The 22,962-nt window shown below is 37.0% G+C and overlaps 1 protein-coding gene across 6 annotated transcripts in view; it reads right to left on the reverse strand.

The window, feature by feature from the left end:
- The window catches only part of B3GALT1 (beta-1,3-galactosyltransferase 1), a 324,178-nt gene that overhangs the window by 167,701 nt on the left and 133,515 nt on the right, over positions 1-22,962 (reverse strand). For 2 of the 6 annotated variants that reach the window (XR_012836131.1, XM_075756753.1), the window contains exon 2: positions 3,060-3,303. The exons of the other annotated variants lie outside the window; for them this stretch is intronic. The gene's annotated coding sequence lies outside the window, so the exon portion shown is untranslated. The remainder of the gene's footprint in view (positions 1-3,059; positions 3,304-22,962) is intronic. 6 annotated transcript variants of the gene reach the window in all.

Genomic DNA, 22,962 nt, shown 5'->3' on the forward strand with positions numbered 1-22,962 from the left:
AACAGCTTAAATTAATTTAGAGTTTTGAAAGCTATATGAAACAGAAATTACCTAAGGAGGGCATTTCTCTTTGCTTTTAAATGATTTCACATAATTTTCTAGCAGCAGAAAAAACTTGATTTTCTAGTAGTCTCTACTTCTCCATGGAGAAATTTCATAGCTCAAACTCCAGCAGAGTCAAACAATCTCTGCTCCAATGGCACCAGTTTTACACCTGAATTCTTATCAGTCATCCTAAGAGCCATCCTGCAATTATCTCATAAAGATTAAATTACTAATACTAATTAAATACTAATTAAAATCACTTCTGTTACACTCAAAGACAGAGGGAAAAATCCCTGTAGATGGCAAAGAAAATGCCAGCTGGTCAATGAAATCTTGTAAACCATATTTTAAATATTAACCCACCAGAGGTAAATCAATCTAACACTGATTACATATTACAAATGAGGGTTGGGTTACACAAAACATAATTTGTGTGTTTAGCATGAACAGTGACTATGAACACAAAGCTTCCACAGTTCATTTGCACTGAAACCTTCATAGCATAATGGGCAAATAATGATGGACTTTTGTAATTTCTTTTACAGAAAAATAAGTTTGTTGAACAATTTTTGCAAGGTATGTGTAATTGTAAAAGAAAAATTATGGCTAGATACACCATATCAACTCTTCAGGACTCTAAATGAAAATTAAAAGTATCATAGGACAGTATGATTTTGTAAAAATATCTTTTTCCTTCTCTTTTTGGAGCATTGGCTATTCAAAGACAGAAAAAGGTCATTTTCAGTAATGAAACTAGAAAATATATTGTGTCTAATATGATCTACTCTTTGCACTAAAAAAACCCAACAATATTAAGAAGCAGCATAAATCTTATTATTTATTTTTTTATATAATTTTATTAATAGCTCTATAAAATACATCGTCAATATTTTTTTTCAATCACATCCAGCATAATTTAGTCACAGGACTCAATTTTAGCTTTATCTGAAACACAAGACCAGTATTTCATTTATACTACAGTAGTTTTAAATGGAGGCAAACAGGGATGCTTAGAGATTTAAGCTGAATGTTATTAAAATACATTATTACTAGTGAATGATAACAGTTATGTTCTTTCTAGAGATATGAGCCTGAAACTTTCATGCCTGACCTAATTTAGTTGTATTTCATGAAATGAATCTTAAAAAAAAAAGAAACCATTTTTGTAAATTTGCTGCTCATGTTAGAAATCTCAAGAGTTCTCATTAACAGAAAAATACATTCATGCGATCAAGAAAGCTTTTGTCATCCTGCAGATGAAATAAGTCTGTGTGGAGTCATGAACTAATTTGAAACTGTTTGAAAAAGGAGCTAAAACAAAAAGGGGCTTTCTTCTGAGGAGTTCTTACTAAAAAAAGGAATATCACTGAGGAAACTGATTATTCATGTGAATAGATAGTTTGTATGAAAAAACTGCAGCTATCAAAAAGTTCCAGACTTGCCATTGAATGTGGTCCATAGGTGCCTGAAGCAGAACTAGTCCCCTTGCTGCATGGTATTCGTTTGATACGCGTGCAACTAGCTCTCATGGCAGTCATTTGAGTACTTCCAAATGCAATGAAGTCCTCTTAACTTGTACACGTGAGTGGAAATCTGCAATTTTTTCCTAATACTAAAAGCAGGTTGGCATATCATGAGGTGCTGTAGAGTCAAGTTGACTTCCTCAACTGCTTAAAAGCTAACTACTATTAGTAATATATACAAATATATATAATTCTACATATTTTTGTTTATGTATATATCTTTGGAAATACAGACTTTTTTCTATATACACATTGTTCATATATCTATAAAAAGTAGATGAGACAGACTTCTGCATAAGGGCAACTTATTCTCCATACACATGGCATATACAGCCATAACTGTATCTACTTGTTGATCAAGGTTGTTGAGAAAGTGTTTAAGACTGTAAACTGCTGGTGAAGTTCCTTACCCACCTTAAGTTAAAAGAAGGGCAGGGAGAGGGAGCGGAGATGTTTTTGTGGCTGGTTGGGTTTAATTTTGGGATGTTTCTAAAAAGTAAATCCTTCCAACTATATCACAAGCTATTACTTGTCAGCAAAAAGTAGTTTAAAATGATACATCAACCCCCAAACTGCTATCTTATCAAACAAGTCATGATTTTATGTAATGAGGAAAGAGCAATGAATTCACTTCCCGTCACTTTATTTGCACAAAGAATAGTTATTGTCTCCCTTACGGACACTTGCTGCAAAAATATGTCCACTACATCCTAAATCAATGGTATCACTGCTACCTTCCCAGTAGGCTTTGCACAAATTTATTCTACCATAACCTATTAAACTTGACGTGGTTTAGCCCCGGCCGGTAGCTAAGCGCCACGCGCCGCTCGCTCACCCCTCCCCCGGCGGGCTGGGGAGGAGAACGGAAAAACAACGGCAAAGCCTCGAGGGTTGGGATAAGGGCAGGTTACTGGGACAGCGAGGGAGGGGGAAACAATCAACAGCAGTGCTGATAACAGATAGCAACAATGGGTGATAACAGAGAACGATTTACCGATCCGACGACCGACCGACCGGACGCTCGACCCGTCCCGGAGCCACGCCGAACCCGCCCCTGCCCGCCTAGCCCCCTTTTACGGTGAGCATGATGTCACATGGTATGGAAGAGCCCCCGGCCAGCTTGGCTCACCTGTCCTGGCTCCTTGGGAAATTAACTCTATCCTTGCCAGAACCAGGACAAAACTTTAAGCATTCCTTTAGCATGTGTACTTTACCGATATTGTTAAATCTGTGCTTCTTACTGAAAGCATCAGGCATTTAATTCTTTTACTTTTTCAGATCATTCTGTGTGTCTATTCTAAGATATTCAAGATGAATGCTATGACAACTTTTAAGGAAAAACATCTGTAGTCTTTACTGAATAAGAACTGCAGTCAAACCTCATATTTGATTAACCTTAATGCTTCCAAAATTGGAAGCACTTTGGTATGCCTATTGTGCTGAACGTCCCTGTCTAAATTATACATTTGTAAATATTTCTTTATTGCTTACCATTATTTCTAATGTCCTTCCTACAGTTGATGCCAGTTGGTTTCAAGAACAGTAGAATGCCCCAGGGTTGCAGGGAGTAACAGCTGTGGTTCAGGAGGTGGCACTCTGCTCACCGGCTCTGTGCTCAGCTAAGGTCTTTGCTCGGCAGGGGACACTGGGTTCTCACAGGTGCACGCTCCTAAAGACAACATCAGTGTCCTATCTACTTCACATAAAATATGCAGCTGCTGTAACAGATGGCGACCTAGTAAAAAGGTTAGAAGAAAAAATCCAAAATAATGATGTTGGTTGAAACATACACTACTCAGGTCAGGAGAAGGTGGAACTGCCTTGCAAGGGCAGTTCTAAGTTTCTGAGTAACTACTGATAACCAGAAATACCAGCAGCAGTCGAGGCAAACGACTAATGTTTCTAAGTACAGCAAAATTAAAATCTGTGCATTCATTTTGAGAAAACATTGCTGCTAGTCTAGCCCAATCTAGATTGTAATGTAGCCAGTTTACATCCATCTAACAAGGATGTTATTAAGAAAACAATCTTCCTCCCCTTTCTTTTCTCCAATACATGATATCTGCTGATTCATTACAGGCAGATTAGGTCCCCACCACTGCAGTGACTGGAGGCAGCAGATGTACCCAACAAATAGATGTAAACTAAGAATATGCTATCTCTGATGGAAAACAAAGCAGTTCTTCAAAAACAAGCAGTTCTCCAAACTGCACATCTTGGGAGCTCTACTATATTCTGGATTTTCATTTGTAATATCTCTCCCCTGTGTGGACTCCCCAGCAATATAATGGAATCCATACTGCATCTTTTCACTCAGTGGTGATCCTTTCTGCTATCTTTCTCCTTTACTAAAATGCTTCTTTCCCTGAAATTTGAGGTCTGTATTCACATTTGCTGCCATGCTTCTCATGGCTCTCCTCCTGTCTTTAGGGTCAGCTAAAACTGAAGGGATCAAACAGCAAAGTCAGCTGAAGACAAATTCTCCTTTTCCTACCACAATTTTTAATGACATAGCAATTAAAAGTATTCTGATGTATAAAAAGAAGACAGGCAACATTATCTACGTGTGTCTTGTGATGCCAGCAAATGATAAAGCTAACAAAAATAGAGCTAAATTTGTGGTGCTATCTATGTGTTTAGGTTTTGCAATGCTTTTTCACATGCCTCATTGAAAACAGCTGGAGAAAACTATTATACCTTACTTCCTAGGCCTGTTCTGCTTGTCACTTAAGACTAACACATTGGCACGAACTTTGAGACAAGATTTTAGCTACTCAGACGTACAACAGCTGTCCAGTGATTATTCTTAGGGGTTGCTTCCTGGCATAGTTCCCCTTTCTGCCAATGTAGAACAGGACTTTTTTCAAGTTCTGAAGCTTACTTCAATGATGAATGAATAAGCTCCTCCTTATATCAATTAAATACTTACTTTAGACAATATCGCTGAAGTCACTTGCTAAAAATTTTGGTAAATAAGAAAGAATTGTGCATGTGTTGTGTACAGCCTGGTTTTGTATGTAAGTGTGTGCCTTGGTTATGGATACCATAGGCAGAGGAAAAAAAATTATATAGACCAGCCCAGCCGAGGTCTATATAATGAGGTGATACCAGCTTGGAGTGCTGCCAGAATGTGGCTTCTGGAGAAGCCAAACAGGAGACACCTTGTGGGGTAATGTGCTGAGCTGAAGCCAGTTTGCGCATGTCTTCCATGCCCTGCCAGCACTTCTGGTTCCAAAATGTCTTACTGGGTCGGGCAGACCCAGATGCAGCACCTGAATTGGCTCCATGTGTTTGTGCAGTGTGCACATTGAGCAGCTCTGGGAGAGCAGGTCTCAGGTGGCACACCAACCTTCTGAAGCAGCAGAATTAAATTCTTCCTCAGTCTGGGAAAGAAAGCTTCTTCCACTCTGTTTTCATCGCAGATAATGGAGTGTTTACTTGATTTTAATGCTTCAGAAAATCTTTTTTTCCCCTTACTGGTAACCCTATAAATAATATTGTACAGCATTTAGCAAACTTGGATGTGCAAACCCCACCAGTTCCAAAATGCAATAGCTAGCACACAAGGAACGTTAAGTTTAAGAACTTTTCCAGAAGTTTCCATAAAAGGCAATTTAATAACATATGTATCTGTGACTGACTTACCTTGGGAAATAGGTTTATCTTTGCAAATGATACTGTACTACTTATTGTCTGTCTCTGTGCAACTGAGAAGCACTTTAGACAAACGCTCTATTTCTCTTTCTTTAGATTGACATGGGCTTTACAGGAATGTTTGTTTTTTAAGACTAGTGTGAAACTCTGAAGGCCTTCTGATTTGCTTGTACTACATTTAACTTCATAGTGAATGCTCATGTTTTTAGCTTTTTTACATTTTTAACATTTTCTTTTCCCTCACCTGCATTAGAAATACTTGCTACTTGTATTAGGTATAAAAAGTATTTGGCTACATTACCTTCACACCTGTGCTTCTTAAAGACAAAGACTCATGGTCTCTGTCTACATTTTATTGTGTTTATTTTGAGAGACACGATTTACCTTTAAATGGGGGTTGACTCCACATTACTGAAAGCTCTGTATGGGCACTATGGAAAAAATATGTCCCACGTGTTTTAAAACCCACATATTCCATATGCATAGGTTACATTCATATTCAGCTGTTCCTCATTCCACTGTCATTCATTCTTCCTGTGTTAAAGATCCGATGATCTCACTTCTTATTCTTCCAACTGTTTTTTTAAAGTAACTTAAGCATTGGTGACAGACACGTAGTTCTTGTCTTGGACACTTATTTGAATTTATTCAGCTTTTTATCTACTTATTCATGTTTTCCTCTTCAGAAAATGCCTTCAATTATCCCCCCAAAATGAAATTATATGAATTACACGTTCTATTTCTGTAAATGTGTAGGTATCACAAAGTAATTAACATGTAGCTATTCTAGCCTATAAAACTTTTTCATACTATAAAAAGTCCAGGTGCTACAGAAATCAATGGAGAAATTCAGATTAATGAGCTGGGATTTCACTGCTAACTTGTTCTAAAAGAGAAATGCCAGTTTAGCAGTTCACTGATGATGGGCTACTGTACAGTGCAGTGACCAAAGATCAATATGCCAAGCTACTAGAAGAAAAAGACATTGTAAATCTATGTGGTGCATTGCTGAGACAATAGGTTTTTATAGAACAAACAAGTTCTTCCACACTTTCTCTCAAAAGTGAATTCAGTGTTTATGAAGAACGAATCTTCTGGTTCAAAATGTCTGCAGACTGTCCTGATGAGCCCTGTCAAGTCCAGAATTACAGATTTCATCAGTTTCTTTTGGTCAGGGACGTTACGTAAAGCTGAGGTGGAAAGGAAGCTAGACAAGGCCCCTCTTACAAATTACCTTAAAACAGCTACAGAAATTGCTAATAGGCTGCTGAGCCATTGTCCCACCGCAGATGCTTTGCCTTCTTCCGCAGCCATGGCTGAAGGTCTAGGTCTTGACCGGAGCGCTACACTAAATGGCAATGGTCCTGTGCAACCCCTACTTGAAATATCGCTGGACAGAATTAGCATGGAATTAAGAAAAATAAATCTAGTTCTTGTAAGTTTCTTCAAAACACTTTCTCCTACAATGATCAGTACTGTGTAAAATTATAGAGAGTATCTCAATAAATTGTGAAAGCTAATTTATAGCCTTAAAATATAAAAATTAAAAATATGCTTTCATATTATTCTGATTTTACATAATTGAGCACAGCCTGTTCTGGTAGAAAAGAACAGCTGTCTGAAGTAACTTCATATTACATCTTCACTGGCACATATTTTTCTATCTAGTTACAGATAATTGTATGCAATTACAACATTTTAGTAATCTCTGGAAAACAGCTAATTTAGTTGTCTCCCCCCCCCCCCCCCCTTTTTTTTTTCTCCTTCTAATTGTCTCCCTCCACTTTCTGACAAATAAACTGAAATGCAGAATGGTTAAGATAGGGACTTCACAACCGTGTGTAACAATCGTAAGTGAGGACCATCTACGCATCCCATCTTTATTGCCACAAATTTTGCTCAGACATTAAAACACTTTGTATTGAGTACAGCTCTTCTGTATCACATAAAGACATTTCAATCTTTTCTGTTAGAAAAAATACAATCACATGGAGTCAGTATATTGGTCCAGCTAAATTGCCTGTTCATTTAAAACTCCAAAGCGTCAAATACTTCTCTAAATTTGTATTAGAAGTGTGTCCCTGAAAGTCTTTTTCCTCCTATAGCTTTTTTCACCCAAAGCACAGTGAACTACAGCTTTCTAATTTAATTCTTCTAATTTAACTCTTCTTGGGATTTGCCTGTCTGGACTGCCAACAGGGCAAGTCCTTTTGCTCCTAAGCCAGTGCAGGTGCTGTACTGCACCAAAAAGAGACCTGTACCAAAACTGCAAAGTGACTGCAGATTTTCTGCATGTTGTGCACTTCAGTCTGTGCCTGAGTAGTACAATCTTTCTATACTGCACTATGAGTGGTCTTTTTGCAAGCAGGCATAACAGAGTATAACAAAGAATGTTTCATACAAAAGAGGATAGAGTCATTTATTTGTAAATTTTTATAAAACTTTAATTAAACTACCTAATTAATGCTTCTAGAGCATGTTGATTCTGCCTTTCTCAAGCAGGAGAAATCAGAGATCTCCTAGGTCTCATTGAAAATCTGGCCATTACTCAAATTACTTTAATTCCAACAAGATTTTGGCTTGAAATCACACAGATTTCCCCCCCCCCTTCCCCCCCCCCCCAAAATCCTGCAGCAAGTCCCATAAGGTAGGTATACAGAATATGAAAGCATTTAAACAAACTAGCTTTGATTTTTCAGTGCTCAGCACCCAGAAAGACAATCAAGGTTAAATGGAGATGTGAATATTGTACCGTTCTTAGTATCAAGCTATTTGCCTGTGGCACCGTAGCTAACTAGTTTTGAAATATTATATAGCATTTTTGCATTTGCAAGAAATGTGTGTGTGTGGAGAGGTGTTATCTTTGAGCGTATGTTTTCTGTATAGGTTTGCTAATCTACAGAAGAACACACGTAGGTTAGTTTCCACTACAGCTAGTAAAACAAATAAAACTTGTGGACACCAGCTATGGTACATATACATAAACAGTTCTGGGATTTCTACAATTGTGTGTTTATAGAGTGAGCAAAAAAGGAAATACTAAACAAGGAAGCTTGTTTCCAGTAGAGGCTGTATGACCAATTTTATACAATTCTAGTATTTTAAAGGGAACTGTAATATAGAAAAATGAATAAATGTAGGATTGTGGAAGGAGTCTACCTGTTTAATTTGTTGAGTGCCATTTAAAAATGCAGGTTTCTACTGTTCTTTCAGTAGGTTGGAGAGTGGTTTTGTGCAAAAGTAGACTTGCAAGTTTCAGTACCAAAAAACTTTAGTAAACGGTCAGCCTTTGCTACAAACGATAAGCAAGCAAAATATGCTTTCTGTTTGCAGATTAAATTGCCCATCAAATACAAAGAAAAACCAAAACAACCTAGTCTTGTAACAGATGCAAAAGGCTTCTAGGTGGACTTCATACAATTTTTACAAACATGAAGAATGAATGGCTATCTATGTATAACCAAGCATTTACAAAAAAACTTTCTGAAATAAATCCTTTACTAAAAAAATAAAAATATTGTACAAATCAGCTATGAGGAAATTCAGAAGGGGGTTCTGTGGATGAAAGCATAATGCTTTATTTTCAGACTGTCATCTTCCATAAATGTAGGTGTTCAATACTGTACTAACCAGGTGTCAGAAATTAATAGTGAACCTGCTAGGAGAGGGCTTGCTTTATAATTTGAGCATAATATAAGCACAATGTACAGTAGATTTTTCTCTTGTCTCAGTGGTACTTGACCTTTACTTCACTGAATGGGGTATCTTAATCTATTAGGTACTGTATGCTGTTTCCTATGATGAGAATTTGAGTTCTCAGTCTGACTTGAAAGCCTTCCTCTATGATATAAGGTGTTAGTAAACTCAACAAGACTGTTCTGCTGTCAAAACACTGATACAAAAAGAACTCATTCGTGACTGGTCACTCTTTAGTAGTCTGCTGTATGATGTAAAGTTTCCTATGATCTGTGAATTATGAGATCAATTTACATCACAAAAGCAATGCAGAGTTACAGGAGTCTTGTTACCAAAACTAATGTGTTTGCATCCCCTTCTTAAAACTCTAAATAACATCAGCTATTGCAAAGGAAGGCAAAAGCTTTGCTTTGAATCACATTCCAGTTTTTTTTTTTTTCTTCTGTAGTGTTTCTCCCTGCTGGCCAGCCCATGCTGATCCCAGAATGAGACTCTCGTACAAAGGTCAGCACTGTAAGGTAAGGGATCTGCCATTAGGTAGACAAAGACTTAGTTAACGATCATCCAGGTCAAAGGGAGTCTTTTTTCATTATTTTAGTAGACCTTAGATAAGATTCTTAATTGAGAATAGGTTGCCTCAAGAGTTAGATTGTTCTCAGAAGTGAACGTGTTAAAATCTTTGGAAGACAAACTTCTCAAATCTCCCTTGCTGTGTGTTCAATTTTTAAATTAATTCTTTTCTAATATGTCTGCATAATTTGGTCATATGTTGGCACTGAAAGGCTGTGCTGGTTTTGCCTGGGTTAAACCACAACAGAAGTTGTGATTTTTCTCTTGCTCTATCACTAAAATAATAATATACAAAAAGCATATCACTGATCCAAAGTCATCCATCTCTTTGTCTTTAGTAGCTTTGCAGTAAGTAGGCAATTTTGCAGCTTTCATTGTAAAAAGCCACATTTTGATCAGGAAGCCTTTGGAAATCCTTCTGAACAAGTTCAGAAAATGCATGTTCTTAACACTGCATGTTGCATTTGAACCAAAGATAGCTCAGTGAATAATAGAGGAAAACACTGCTACTAGGATACCCAAGTTGTATGGTTGCATTTCCTTCTTTCATGACCTCAGTGTTCTCTTAAGGGTAATAATTGTACGTGAATATGAAAGAAGTGTTATCCTGAATGTAATAAAATTAAAATGACAAGTTACAAGAGCATTTTTCTATATGTCTTTACAGATATTTTAAAACAATAGCAGAGGACTACCAATGATTTTTCTGGATAAAAAGATTCCATCACCCTTAAAACATTTTCTCATCTTCCATTATGATGCTTTCCACAGTGAGCTGGCAAGATGAAGGTATAATTATGCAAACCTGAGAAACTGTACAATTCTCTTTAAACAGCAGGATACCTTCTTCATAACAAAAAATATTCAAAATCTGATTCCAAAAGCGTATCACTCGTGGGGAAAGTTGTATTTCCACAATTACTCTCAACAGCTCCACCTTGGGATTTTCAGCACATAGCATAGTTTATATTTGGATAATACCTATGAAAAGCCAGCTGCAATTCTACAAATGTTGCATATTGTCAGATTATATAAATTTAACTCTACAAGTTCTCCTGATGCATACAGAAACACATGGGTTCTGTATGTCTTCAGAATCAGAGATGAGGATTTAGTGATACAATCATGTGTTTTAATACACTGTTGTGAGATCTTTATATTCGGTACACTGCCATTATTTCTATGGGTTTCATAGAGTCCTGATGCACATAGTAGTCCAACCCTGGAATGAGAAGTGAAAGAGCCAGCTCAGTTTGGCAGCAATACAGCAGTGGTGTCAGAAGGCAGCTGGGACGGGTGCTCCCTGTCACAGGGGATGCTTTGGGGCCCTGTCGCTCTCTCTAGCAGTGCACATGCAGTGTCCTACATCAGCCTGGGCTCAGCTTCTGAATTATTGAATTGCAGTTATTTAGTCTGCCCAATGAAACAATAAATTGTGGGTTTATGTTGTGGTGCAAAGAAAGCCATCAAAAGGGTTGGGTGGCCACTTCAAATTATTTCTCTGGCAAACATGCTATAGATTTCATCCTCAGCAGGTATTACTATACTGTTACTAAAGAAACAAAACCCAAAAAGGACAGAATATGTTGTCAGTGTTTGCATCAGTTCTAGCTAACAAAACTACTAACTACTATGCATAGTATTAAAACCATAAACAGTGATTAATAATCATATGCAAGTATAAAACATTTGTGTTATGAAAGCCAGATGAATTGCTTGCACATCTGTGGGATCCACTTGTCTTAGCTGAAACGTTGATCGTAAAATAAACATTTAGAAGTTTGAGTTATTGCTTATATTGATACAAAAGATAAGTTAAAAGCTTAATGTCAGGTTCCTAGGAGCTTTAAGAGTATATATTTAGCTAAGTGATAACGCTGACTCAGCCTGCAAATCTGACTCTTGTCCTTTTCAAAAATAACCCACTTTTGTGGGCTTTCTGCCCCCTCCTGCTTTGTTTCCTCCTTGGTCTCACTCCCATCTTCTCATCAGTCACACAGCTCTTGCCTGCAGAGTAGCAGCAGTCTGCTTAGGAAACACAGCCCGACGCCTTCAAATTTAATTCTCAACCTCCTTGCTGAGTTATTCTTAATTCTGTTTTCTAGACACTTGTTTTCCATCAATCTTTTAATGATCTCTTGCAACCCCCTCCTGCTTCATCTCTGTCCTCCCTTCAGAGTATGTGCATGTACACACACACATATTTCATTTCCTGGAGTTGTCACCCTCCTGTGTACCCTCCTGTCCTCCACACCTCTGGCTCCAGCCTCCTTTACCAGGATCCTCATTCAATCTCAAACTCATTTTTATTGTTTTTTGTTTATAATTATGAAGGGAAGATGCTATGGTTCTCTACTAAGAATGAAACACTTATTAAAGAAAAGTTGAAAAATAGAAGGATTCAGTTTTCCCTTTGTACTTTTATTTCCATGTGTTTTGATTTACATTACACAAAATTCAACTGATAATATGACATAAGGCAGAATGAGCTTAGAAGTTCCATTTCCAGCTATGTCAATTTATATTTAATAATTTTCCCATTCTTTCTAATAATCTATTCCCTATTTTGAAATATAAGAAGCCTGAACGGGTGCTCTCTTTTCCACCAAAATTCAAAGTCTCATGGAAGTCAACTCAATATCAATAAATGAGTTAAGTAGAAGGAGAGAGAGCACAACAAACAATAAAAACTGAAAATGAATTTATTTTAATTCACTATTGTAGCAGATATGACACAGATGAGGATTGAGTGCCAGGAGAGCACACTGGAAAATCACTGAGCTTTCTTTTTGTTTCATTGTGCAATATGTTAGATAGTTATTACAATATGATATGCAACTTTTTTTTTTTTTTTTTGTATGGCTTGATTTCTTCCTTAGTGTCTCCTACTTTCTGTTCAGGCATTTTATTCAAACTCTGCTTGACAAAGGTACAGCAGGGATGCTTTGACAAACTCAAAATCCTAGCCTAGTACAGAAACTGAATATGTATTAGAAATGTGTGGTTAGATTAGTTCCCATGAAATGAATGGATATGAAGTTATTTTTAATAGAACATATTAAAACCGTTCTTTTCTTACTCCTATCCCTAAAAACTCTGCTTTCATAGTTATCATCTGAGGCATATGGTTAGAGCACCTGGAACCAATCAGTCCATTGAAGCTCATTCTTCCACATATATTATTAATATGAAAAGGATTCTTTAATAGATTAAAGGTACAGTAAGAACTTGCACTGTCTTCCTGCATTGTCATTGATGCTTTCAGGGAGAAAAAAAGCTGACACTGAATTAAACTTCTGCCATGCTTCACTTTTCAGAGTATAATTGGAATTAAAAGGTGTAAAAATGTTTCTTTCACATGAGTATCAGGGGATAGGTTTGGTTAGAGTGGAGTGAAGAAAGTGCCACTTTTCTGTAATTAACCGAGAGAGTTGGGTTGTTACATACCCAAAGAGGTTGTGACATTTTGCTACAGATCTGGAGTGGATCACCTCAAGTGATTTTGGAGAGGGTTCAAACAGCACCATGCTGCTTTAGCTACTCAATTCAAGGCTGAAAAGGTGCATCAAAACTTCACATCTTTCTTAGAAATTAATGCCAAGAAATCCAAAAGCTTCTTCTATGCCTTCTCTGAGAGGGATTATCCTTGGGGCACATGTAACAGAAGCAGTTGTCTTCCCTACTCAATGTAACACAGCCTGACTTTCCCCTGGGGATCAGTGACCTTTGGTATGCACATGTAGATGCAGACCACAGATGGGATGATTCAGGAATAGCACAGAGGTAAAACCAAATATTGGAGGCTGATATATTTATACATTTTTTTTACATCTTAATGTAGAACCTTTCTTGGCAAAACAGCTATGAATACAGTCAAGAATAAGGTATTTCCTTATCAGAATACCATATGAAACAAACTAAGGAACTGGCTGCTTTGTTTAGGTATTCAAATGCTTGCTTAGATAATGGAAGCTCACATTTCCCCCCTTTACCTTCTTTTCCCAGGATGCACATGTGTTAGCATGCAGGCTTCAAGAATAAAAAGGTCAGACTTGTATCAGGGAAAAATGGTAACGGCAGGTGTGGATGACAAGGCCAATTGCCTAGGGGTGAAGCAGCAACATTTTTTGCAGCTGATGATGACTTGGATAGGAAACATCCTCTGTCTGACCTTATCTGCTAACTGCAAGTCATTCCCACTGCAAACACGGATTTGCCGTGTCAGACTGTCAATACCGTCTTTCTCATGGTTATTACAAATTCCCCCTTTTTTCCACTGTTTGTGCTGGCTTTGGTTGGGACTCTCACACCTCATTTTAAGAATGTAGCTGAATGCTGGGCTCTGTGTTTTCAACTCTAAACTTCAGCAGGCCTGGGGTGGGGGTCGATGAGGAAGATAACATAATAGGTGTTGACTGTCCCTGTTCCACCCATAAATAATGTTAGAAAGGTTGCTGTGGCAATGTTTTTGGTCACAAATGGTTTCAAGCTCAGTAAGTTGAACCTTCTATCCACATTGTTTTTTAGGAAATGTAAAAACTATGACCTTCATCACAGACTGAGTCCCTCTCAGCTGAGTTGGGGGGGGGGGGGGGGAAGATGTTGTTAGAAGATGCTGTAGATTTTCTCATGGTAGAAGGGTACTGATGTTTCTCCTTATTGTTAACCTACAAGTAATTCTGTTTACATGGGAATAGAATAAAGCAAATGTAGTAGTGGGGAGACCATGTACAATACAGTTTTCCTCATTTCTGTGCACCAACATTTGGTGAAGAATGAAGTATGATTATTTTTTAAAAATATATTACAGTATCTATTTTTATCATCCAGATAAAGCAAAACAACTTAGTTTCACTTTTTCGATAGGCTTTCAAAACAGAAAGCTGTATATGTTTTCCTGGTAGCTTTTCCTTTTTCCAATGTAGACAAATCATTTTTTAGAAAGCTGAAGAACTAGCGAATCTTTATCCTCAGAAACCAGCTTGAACTAGATAGAGCCTCAACTTGGTGTCCTGAATTTACCCAAACATGCCACGGTGTTACATGGTATTGTTTCCAGAGGTGCTGGAACACTCTTTGTTCCAAAGAGCAAGTTAATTTGCTGTTTAATTAGCTACCATCAGTAAAAGTCAAAGACTTTCAGTGACAAAAATGGCTTTGAAATGAAAACAACTATTTACACAAAAGATACATTCAGAACACAGACTGGTAATTTGCAGGTGTGCATTGAGGATGGGAGCCACTTCTGCTGCTGTGTAAGGCAAGGATGGTCCTTCAGTCATGGACTGCAGGGAGGCTTGTCGTATGCTAGCAGGGGAGCAAGACAAAACCAGGCAAGCTTCAGCTTGAGTGGAAAAAGGGGTCAGTGATGGACTCTCTCAGCACCCTGAAACTGGTTTTCTGAATGGGACCACAAAAAACACTGTGCTTTATTCCCAGTGCCTGTAAAACCTTACTCAGGAGAGAAAAAGAAATCCTACTGCCAGACAAGCAAAAACAGCTGGGAAAAAAGTTCTCTTGACTTTCAGGTTCTTCCTTGTATTTTTGTATTTCCCTTAGTGAAAACTATTTTTCATCTATAGCATAAAGAGAGAGCTGACACAAAGCAAACCCCCAAATAGCCTGTTCCACACACTGGGCAGAATTTTTAGCAGCTATCTCCTTGTTAATGCTACTTAGAAATATAAGCTTCAATACATTTCTAGTTATTGAATAAGATGTCGCCAAATATATCAAAATATAATGTCCTTCTTGATGTTCAGCTGTAAGCTAAGAAAATGTAACTATCAAATACATGAATGTTATTCCAAATTTTTTAATTTAGTGAATGGGCTCAATTCTCACACATAAATGTTAGGTTACATCTTGGTCTTATCTGATGAGTTCTTTGAATCTCATCTTCTCTTCAAGATATTTTATATCTCATTTTTGATCAAGTGTAACCATGTGATTTATCTTCACGATAGGAGGGTGATAATTCTTTCCCATTGAAAATGTGCCCCGTAACCGTTCAAAGTATTAGGAGTACTAGTATTATTCCAATCCAGAAACTTATGAGCACTCAAGCAACCCAGTTTCAAACAAACAAACCCCCAAAACCCACAAACAACCCCCCCCAAATTCAAGCATGATTTTTTTTATTTGCATAATCATGAACAAAATACAGTCTTTCCTTCCTATGTCACGTAACATTTTTTTGAGCAAAAACATGTGTTAGCGAACATGAGCTCTCCAACATACCAATTTGTTAGAATTCCATATGGATATTTTCATATTTTTTGTAATACTTTGATTGCATTCAAGATTCGTCTTAAAAGTGTGATAGTTCATTTCAGAGGAGGGTTGAAGAAATAGAGTCTGACTAGATATTTCCTCAGAGATCTGCACAGGCTTCTCTGAAGAGGAGGATGGGATTAGAAAGTAATACAATTCACTCTGTGCACAGAATACAGAGCAAATGGACAATTAATCATACAGTTTCAATCAATGAAGGTCCAGAATCTTTTTAAGGATGTTTATACAATAAAGTTATCAGACTCCACTGATTCCATGAAGCGCTGAATGCTTCAGTTTGCACCAACAACAAGCTGTAGGAACCTCTTCGAGGTAGAGAGCTCTAGAGGCTGCTGGAAAAGATCAGAAGGAAGGGGAATGCATCAAATGATTAATGTCGTAAAAGTTAACAGAAAGCAGCCTGACTACTTCAGTAATTTTGAGACAAAACTGCAACACTGTAGAATACAGATGTCACTGGCCAGAAATAGAGGATGACACAAAGAATTCCAGGAGGTTTAATTTTATACAACCACAACACTAGGAAAGTTTATGTAATCTGTTAAAGCATTTTCAGCTTTGATACACTGATTCCTCTTAGATGGAAAAGCAAGTGCTTTTCATGAGAAGACTTGGCTAGAATGTAACCATTTAAATCTAAGCCCAAAGACATAAAAAAAAACCTTCAAAAGTTTAGGTTGTTCAGAGACCAATCAAATTTTTCTCTGCCATAAGATAGCAGAATTGGGTTTCATTCTCTTCCAGATAAGTATTTGGATAACTAAACTGAGCCTATTAAGAAAATATTTCAGAACAAGAGAAGGTGCTGGAAGGAGGCAGAAAAGGCATTTGCACTGTCTGACAGCTTATGTGTCTTCAGATTCTTTGCACAGAGACCCCTTGGCCTGCATGACTGGACTGCCATCTCCTGTATGAGATTGCATCAAAATATTTAAAGGACAATATGTATAAATACATATTTTACAATATGTAAAGTATAAAGTAAATACTAATGAAGATTAACTTGGATTTTATTAGTTCTTTAGAGTTTAGTATTCCAAACTAAACCACAGCTGGGTACTAAGATGATGTTATTAACTGTATTATGGTACACCTTAATGCAGTAGAAAAATCCTATTCAGAGTAACTGGTCTTGTGATGTTTTTACTTAGGAATAGGAGCTTCAGAAAGTGAGAACAAGGTTTTACTATAACTATTCAAAACTCAAAACATAGTTTTGGCTTTTAAGGATTTGTATAATAAATCTTTGCATCCTTACTAACTTTTAATGAGTTTATTTGTTAACCTCAATGAAAAAACAGTTTAATATCCATAAGAATTAAACCCAGACTTGTTTCTAGTCCTATAGTTTCCATAGCTTTTAATTTTAATTTAGTTTTAGTTTTTATCTGTGTTTTTAAGAAAGGTGAGAAAAAATGCTGTATTTAAAACTAATGTTCATAAGAAATGCTTTAGCTGGAGGAGGAAACTTTATTGATTTTTAGGGCTGGGCTTTGGAAATTGAATTTTTCTGGAGCATTGCATTTTATTTACTGGTGGTTGATAATCTGCAGTGTCACCTGCCAGCTGGCTTCAGTTAAAGAAAGCTGATTGATAGGCCATGACATCCATATGAAGAACGAAATTATAAAAACGGTAGAAACTTTCTCCCCCTCCTAGAATCAGTCAAGCTAGGTATTCCTTTGGCTTGAACAGGATCATTCTTCTTATTTGCTGCCTGCATTATTCTACCTCCTATAGGTACCAATCATCATTACAGTTTCTGTCTACTAGGCTCTTAAAAAAAACAAAAACAAAATCTGTTTTGGACATTTATACAGTCTCCAAATGCTTATCATAATATAACAAATTTAGACATCTATCCATGTGTCGACTGCAATTTCATCTCCTCTGTATGAAGATGGCTGCGCTAAACAAAGTACTCCAATGTTCAAGAATAAATAAAAATAATTACATTAAAATAATGCACATATTAAATGAAGAGGTAGAAAGCAATAGTTTTTCCAAGGTTTTCTTTCTGAGGTTTCCAAAACAATCTATTGACTAATTCCTTTGGCTTTCTATACAGGAGAATTAGTTTTACCTGTGGTTACTAGTAAACAAATAGCAGCTGCATCACTGTTCCTTCATATCTTCCTTTCTCTGCCTTACTGCCTGTCTCAATCATGCCTTAACCTTTGTCTTGCTGGCTACAGTCAGCACACAACTGCTTTTCACACCTATTAACCCTGTTTCTTGACTTGTGGTTTGAAGCAGGGTGGTTTGACCCAAGTCTGCACTAAACAAGCATAACCCACATGGAGGATGTGATGCCTGTTCAGCATCTCCAAAATCTGCAAGAATTGCCGAGTGGGCCTTCTTACTTTCCTTTTAAAAGCAACTGTTAAATTAAGACAGTAATTGTTACTGATTTAGATACCTTCATCAGTTAAAAAAACCCAACAAGAGTTCTCAGCTTCATTCCTAGAGGAACATAGAACATCTACCAAAGGGCATTATCATAACAAAACTGGCTTGCACTGCAATTCCTGCAACTTTATTTATGTTTAAAGAGATGCATTAAGGAGAACTCAGCAACATCACTTAATTCATGCCTGATTGACTGTCCTTATAGCTGGTCACTGGACTCAACCATGGTTCAAAACCTGCTGCCACAATGCAGCAAGCTGAAGGAAGCTGCTCATTAGTCAGTCTCTGCTCAGACTTACTATAATTGTCATTGAAAGATTTTCTTACACAGGTCTCTGTCTCTAAAAAGAGTAGCTACTATGTGGGCAGGGAGGAACAGGTGGTAGCTCCCTGGGCAGACTGATACTAGTCAGCTTTAATTCTTCTTCATTGACTGGAATGCAGCTACCTGCTTTGGCCAACCTCACCTCAATCCTCTCGCAGTTGGAGACAACCTGTAGCTCCTACAGCCACGCTCACTGGCTGTGTCTAGTCAGGACAGATTGATGACAAAGACCTTTTGCCAGTCACGTGCAAAGTTACTGTGGTCTGTAACAAGTTCATAGGTGATTCCCTGAGAACCCTTGATGGAAAGTAGTTTTCAGTGTACATCTCAAAATCCAGTATGTTAACCATTTAATTGCTAGTATTTAAAAGTTAGAAAGATACCACATTAAATACATCACTTTTTAGAACATACTCTGATAGAAGCGATTTTATGTTATGTTCAACTATGCCAAAAATTGAATTCTAAGTAATGTTCCCCATTCTGTTACATTGTTGATTTTGGCTAAGCTGAATGATGAAGAAAAATATCTCTACTAATGTATTATGAAACCATCCACAAACATGACAAAGATGTCTAGTGACAATAGCACTTGATCTTTTTTGCACAATCCAACCATTTGCTAGGATTATCGAACTTAAACTACGCAGTAGAAGCACCTTTTCTGTTGGAAAATAAAGCTGTGAGAGGGACCAAGGGATTTTAACGAGTCAAAACTAATGTTTGAAATTTAGTATTTGCTTGCTGAGCGGCAATAGTGGAATCTTTACTAGGAGCAGAATTGTTGGACCTTGGCTGTGATTCACTGAAGTTTCTATTTTATCTCACTCTTATAGATCCTTTTCTTTGTCTTACAACTTGCATAATCAATTTATAGCTGTCCCAAACGTGGGTGGAAATGCTGGGGTGACTGCAGTGAATGAAATGCTGGGTTTCACTGCAGTGAAAATAAAGGTAGCAATGGCAGAATAAGATGATTCACTACTGTTCAGAATCTTGGGATCACTTCTGCACAACAAGGCCAAACTGTTTAATGTAAATCTAAACACATATACTACATAAATTACAAGCTAGAGGTATACTGTCTTAGGTTGCATCCTCGAGTAGCTACAGTGCTGTCTGCTTGAAACAGCTGCTGGCCCTAGCCCATGGTTGCAACACAGAACAGAAGAATCCTCCCTCCCCCAGCCCATGTCTCTGAGCAGCCCATTGTTCATTCAGCCTTTTGCAAACATGGAGGTTCAGTGCACCCCAAACTATTCCAAGCAGGAGAGAGGAACAAATGCATGATTGGGAAGGAGAAAGCTTGTTTGAAGATTAAACTCTAATTACATCGCAGTTCTTCCAATGAACATTGATTGTACCATGTTCACTAATTTGGGGTTTGTCCGCATAAATGTAACTCTCAAATGGATAATACATGCCATCAAGGATTAATATTTAATTTCTTTGTATAGTTCTCTTATGAGAACTATTCTCATTTAAGAATTGTATGTATGAGGTGTAACCAAACTAACCGAACGCCAGCCCTTGCTCAGACACAGGAATTATGCCAGTGGCATAATGACACTATGGCAACTCTTGACTGCTATTCCCTACAGGACTATTACTGTCGAACCAAGTTTTATCAGCCCAACATTGTTTAGTTTACCCTTGCAGCCAAACAAGCCGCATATTTGTATTTGTAGATATTTATAGGGATTAAGGGAGCCGAAGCAGTATTCCAGTATTTTCCCTATGCTACACCTCAAATTCCTGAACGTTTCCCTGAGAGGGCTCAGAATTTGCATATGAGTGCCTACACTTTGGGTGACTGCTGCTCTGGAAATAGAGATTTCACAAATGTTCATTTTGCCTCCTGCAAATATCTGAGTTTTAACAGCTCAGTGCCAAAGCCTACTTGATTTTGTTTCTAACAAAATCAACAAGAAACACAGTGAATGATAAAATTAGAATGCATTACTATTACTATGTGCTTTTCCTCTGTAGGGCCTGAAAATCCCAATCTTGTGCAAAGTGGAATTTTAAAAAAATAAATAAATAAAATACTTCCTGACCCCAGACTCACACAAGCAAGCTTGATAAAGAGCTGAGCCTCTTCACTCTCCACAAAATATAAATACACTTCACTAGCACATGAAGTATCAATTTAATAGGTAGCTACTGTGTAAAACAGGTTAATGCTAACGTGCTTATTTGTTACGTCCTTTTTCCACTAGTAATGTTTTGGAATATTTCTTCTCAATCAACTTGAAGTGGTATTTAAAAATGAAAAGATACTGGAAGTACACAGACAGACAGTCTGCAAGACATCACTAATCACGTTGACTTTACAAATTTTGTATCTGTGATGAAACCCTAAATTCTCAGTTGATCTAAGAGATCTTCCAAGGTAGAGAGAAATCAGCGGATTGTCAACAAGTCCATCATATATGAAACTAAGGTCTGTAAAAATACAGCTTACTAGAAGATATTTCCCTTTCTTTAAACATGTTTTTTCTTGACAGCAAAAATTACAAATTCAGAGCTACCCTATAATGCATATATCTAATGTGGATTGAATCATTAACAGCTAACTTCAAGTGCTTTGGAGCAGGGGCTATCATCCTTTTTTACATTTACACTGCCTCATGCAAAGTCACATACATGTAAGGAAGAATAATAATAACATGATATATAATACTACCAATAAAATGAAATGTGTGTTTCTGAAAAATGGTCCATTTTACAGTGTTATATGGCTATCTCAAATCAAACTATGTTGCTCTAACAGACCTCTGTGAATATCACTACTAGGACTAACTCCAGCAGAATATCAACTGAATGCAGTCGCTATAAATGCCCCTCATGAAGAGATATTTACCTAAAAATCACACCTTCCTTCACAGGCATAAAAGACAAGTAATATTTCATTATAAAAGACCAAGTATGATCTCTGGGAACATCTGCCAACTCACCTGGCATTTACAGATTGAAAGGGTTTTTTTTTAAACAAGATAGAACAAAATTTTGTCTAGTTTCACAAAAAGACGGTAAGGAATTAGAGCTGGTCTTCAGAAAAAAAAATAGATTTTTATTTAAATGGCTAAAAGATCCAGATGGGAAGGGGTTTGTCCATTCCACATACCAGTGCCATTTCAATGTTCATAATCCAGTTCTAGATTTGTTTTCTAAGTTTTGCCCCATCCTTCCTTAAGATGTTGGATATTTGGATCCAGTACTTTGCATCAAATCACCTGCTTCAGGTTTGTAAAAACAAATGTAACCCTTTCCACAGAGTTAAGGTACTTGGAGAGTACACTATAAATCTAATACAAAAAGCTTGCAGCAGACACACAAAACTTCTCTTCCAATCTGCTATTTTAAATAAAATAGGCATTATCTAGAGCAGCAGGAAAGAAGTTTTGAAAAATTCCAAACTACAAAGTCAACTACAATTAATGGTTTTCTTACTGCTCCAAGTAGCTCTAACACTTCAGAAAGAACGCATAATAAGAATCTCTTAGTCCTATGTAGCTTTTATACAGACTTTTCGAGAATATTAAGAAACAGTTTGAGTATTAGGATCATAACTGGTAATAAAACAACAATCTCATTGTAAGTACCAGCCATTTTGACTGAAAGAAATTTTCTAAGGAAGATTTGCAACAGCAGATATTTTAAAACACACATAGAGATTTTCATTGTACCAAGGAAAGCAAAAGTGTTTGCCTCCGCCTTGGTGTTTCCCATGCTCATTGTCCAGGTCGGACCAGTCAAATTGTCTGGGAGGAAAGGAGGAATGGAAATAATATGCTTCATATTTTAAGAGACAGACCAAAAAAGGGTTTCCAGATGTTAGACTGTTTCTTTATAAAATATTCTTCTTTGTATTAATACTGGAAATGTTGTTATGCTATTTCAGAAGTTAGGTAGAACAAAGGTAGGATAGTAGAGAACTATATACAACAGCAACTACAGGGTCTAGTCCTTTCTTTTGAATGATGTTGTACATGCTTCATTCCTAAAAGCACACCCAAACAGCTAAGTGGAAAACATATAGATGTATATAACAATAATTAAAATTTACAATAATAGAAGCCACACAGAAATCAATTAAGGAAAATGACAATATAAGAAAAATATAAAAAGTTACAGAAGAAGGCTTCTGCATTTTATTTAATAAGGAGCATTTCTGAAATTAAGTAACTGTTTTTCTCAGTACAGTGTGCATGGAACAAATCTATTTGAAAGAATGCATCACACAAAGTCTGAACAGTGAAACATAGCCTTTGGAATCAATTTGAGATGTTGTTTCAATACCAAGAGATCTCTTCAGGGAAAAAAAATGTTGGACCTTTATGAAAAAATTACAGAAGTTAAACTGTTGGAAGGAGGCTCAGATGAAGAGTCAAATACCTAAAGGTTGAGTAGAGAAAGAAAAAAAAACCCCAAACAACTCTCTAA

This window comes from Balearica regulorum, chromosome 6, assembly GCF_011004875.1.
Source record: "Balearica regulorum gibbericeps isolate bBalReg1 chromosome 6, bBalReg1.pri, whole genome shotgun sequence".
Lineage (NCBI taxonomy): Eukaryota > Metazoa > Chordata > Aves > Gruiformes > Gruidae > Balearica > Balearica regulorum.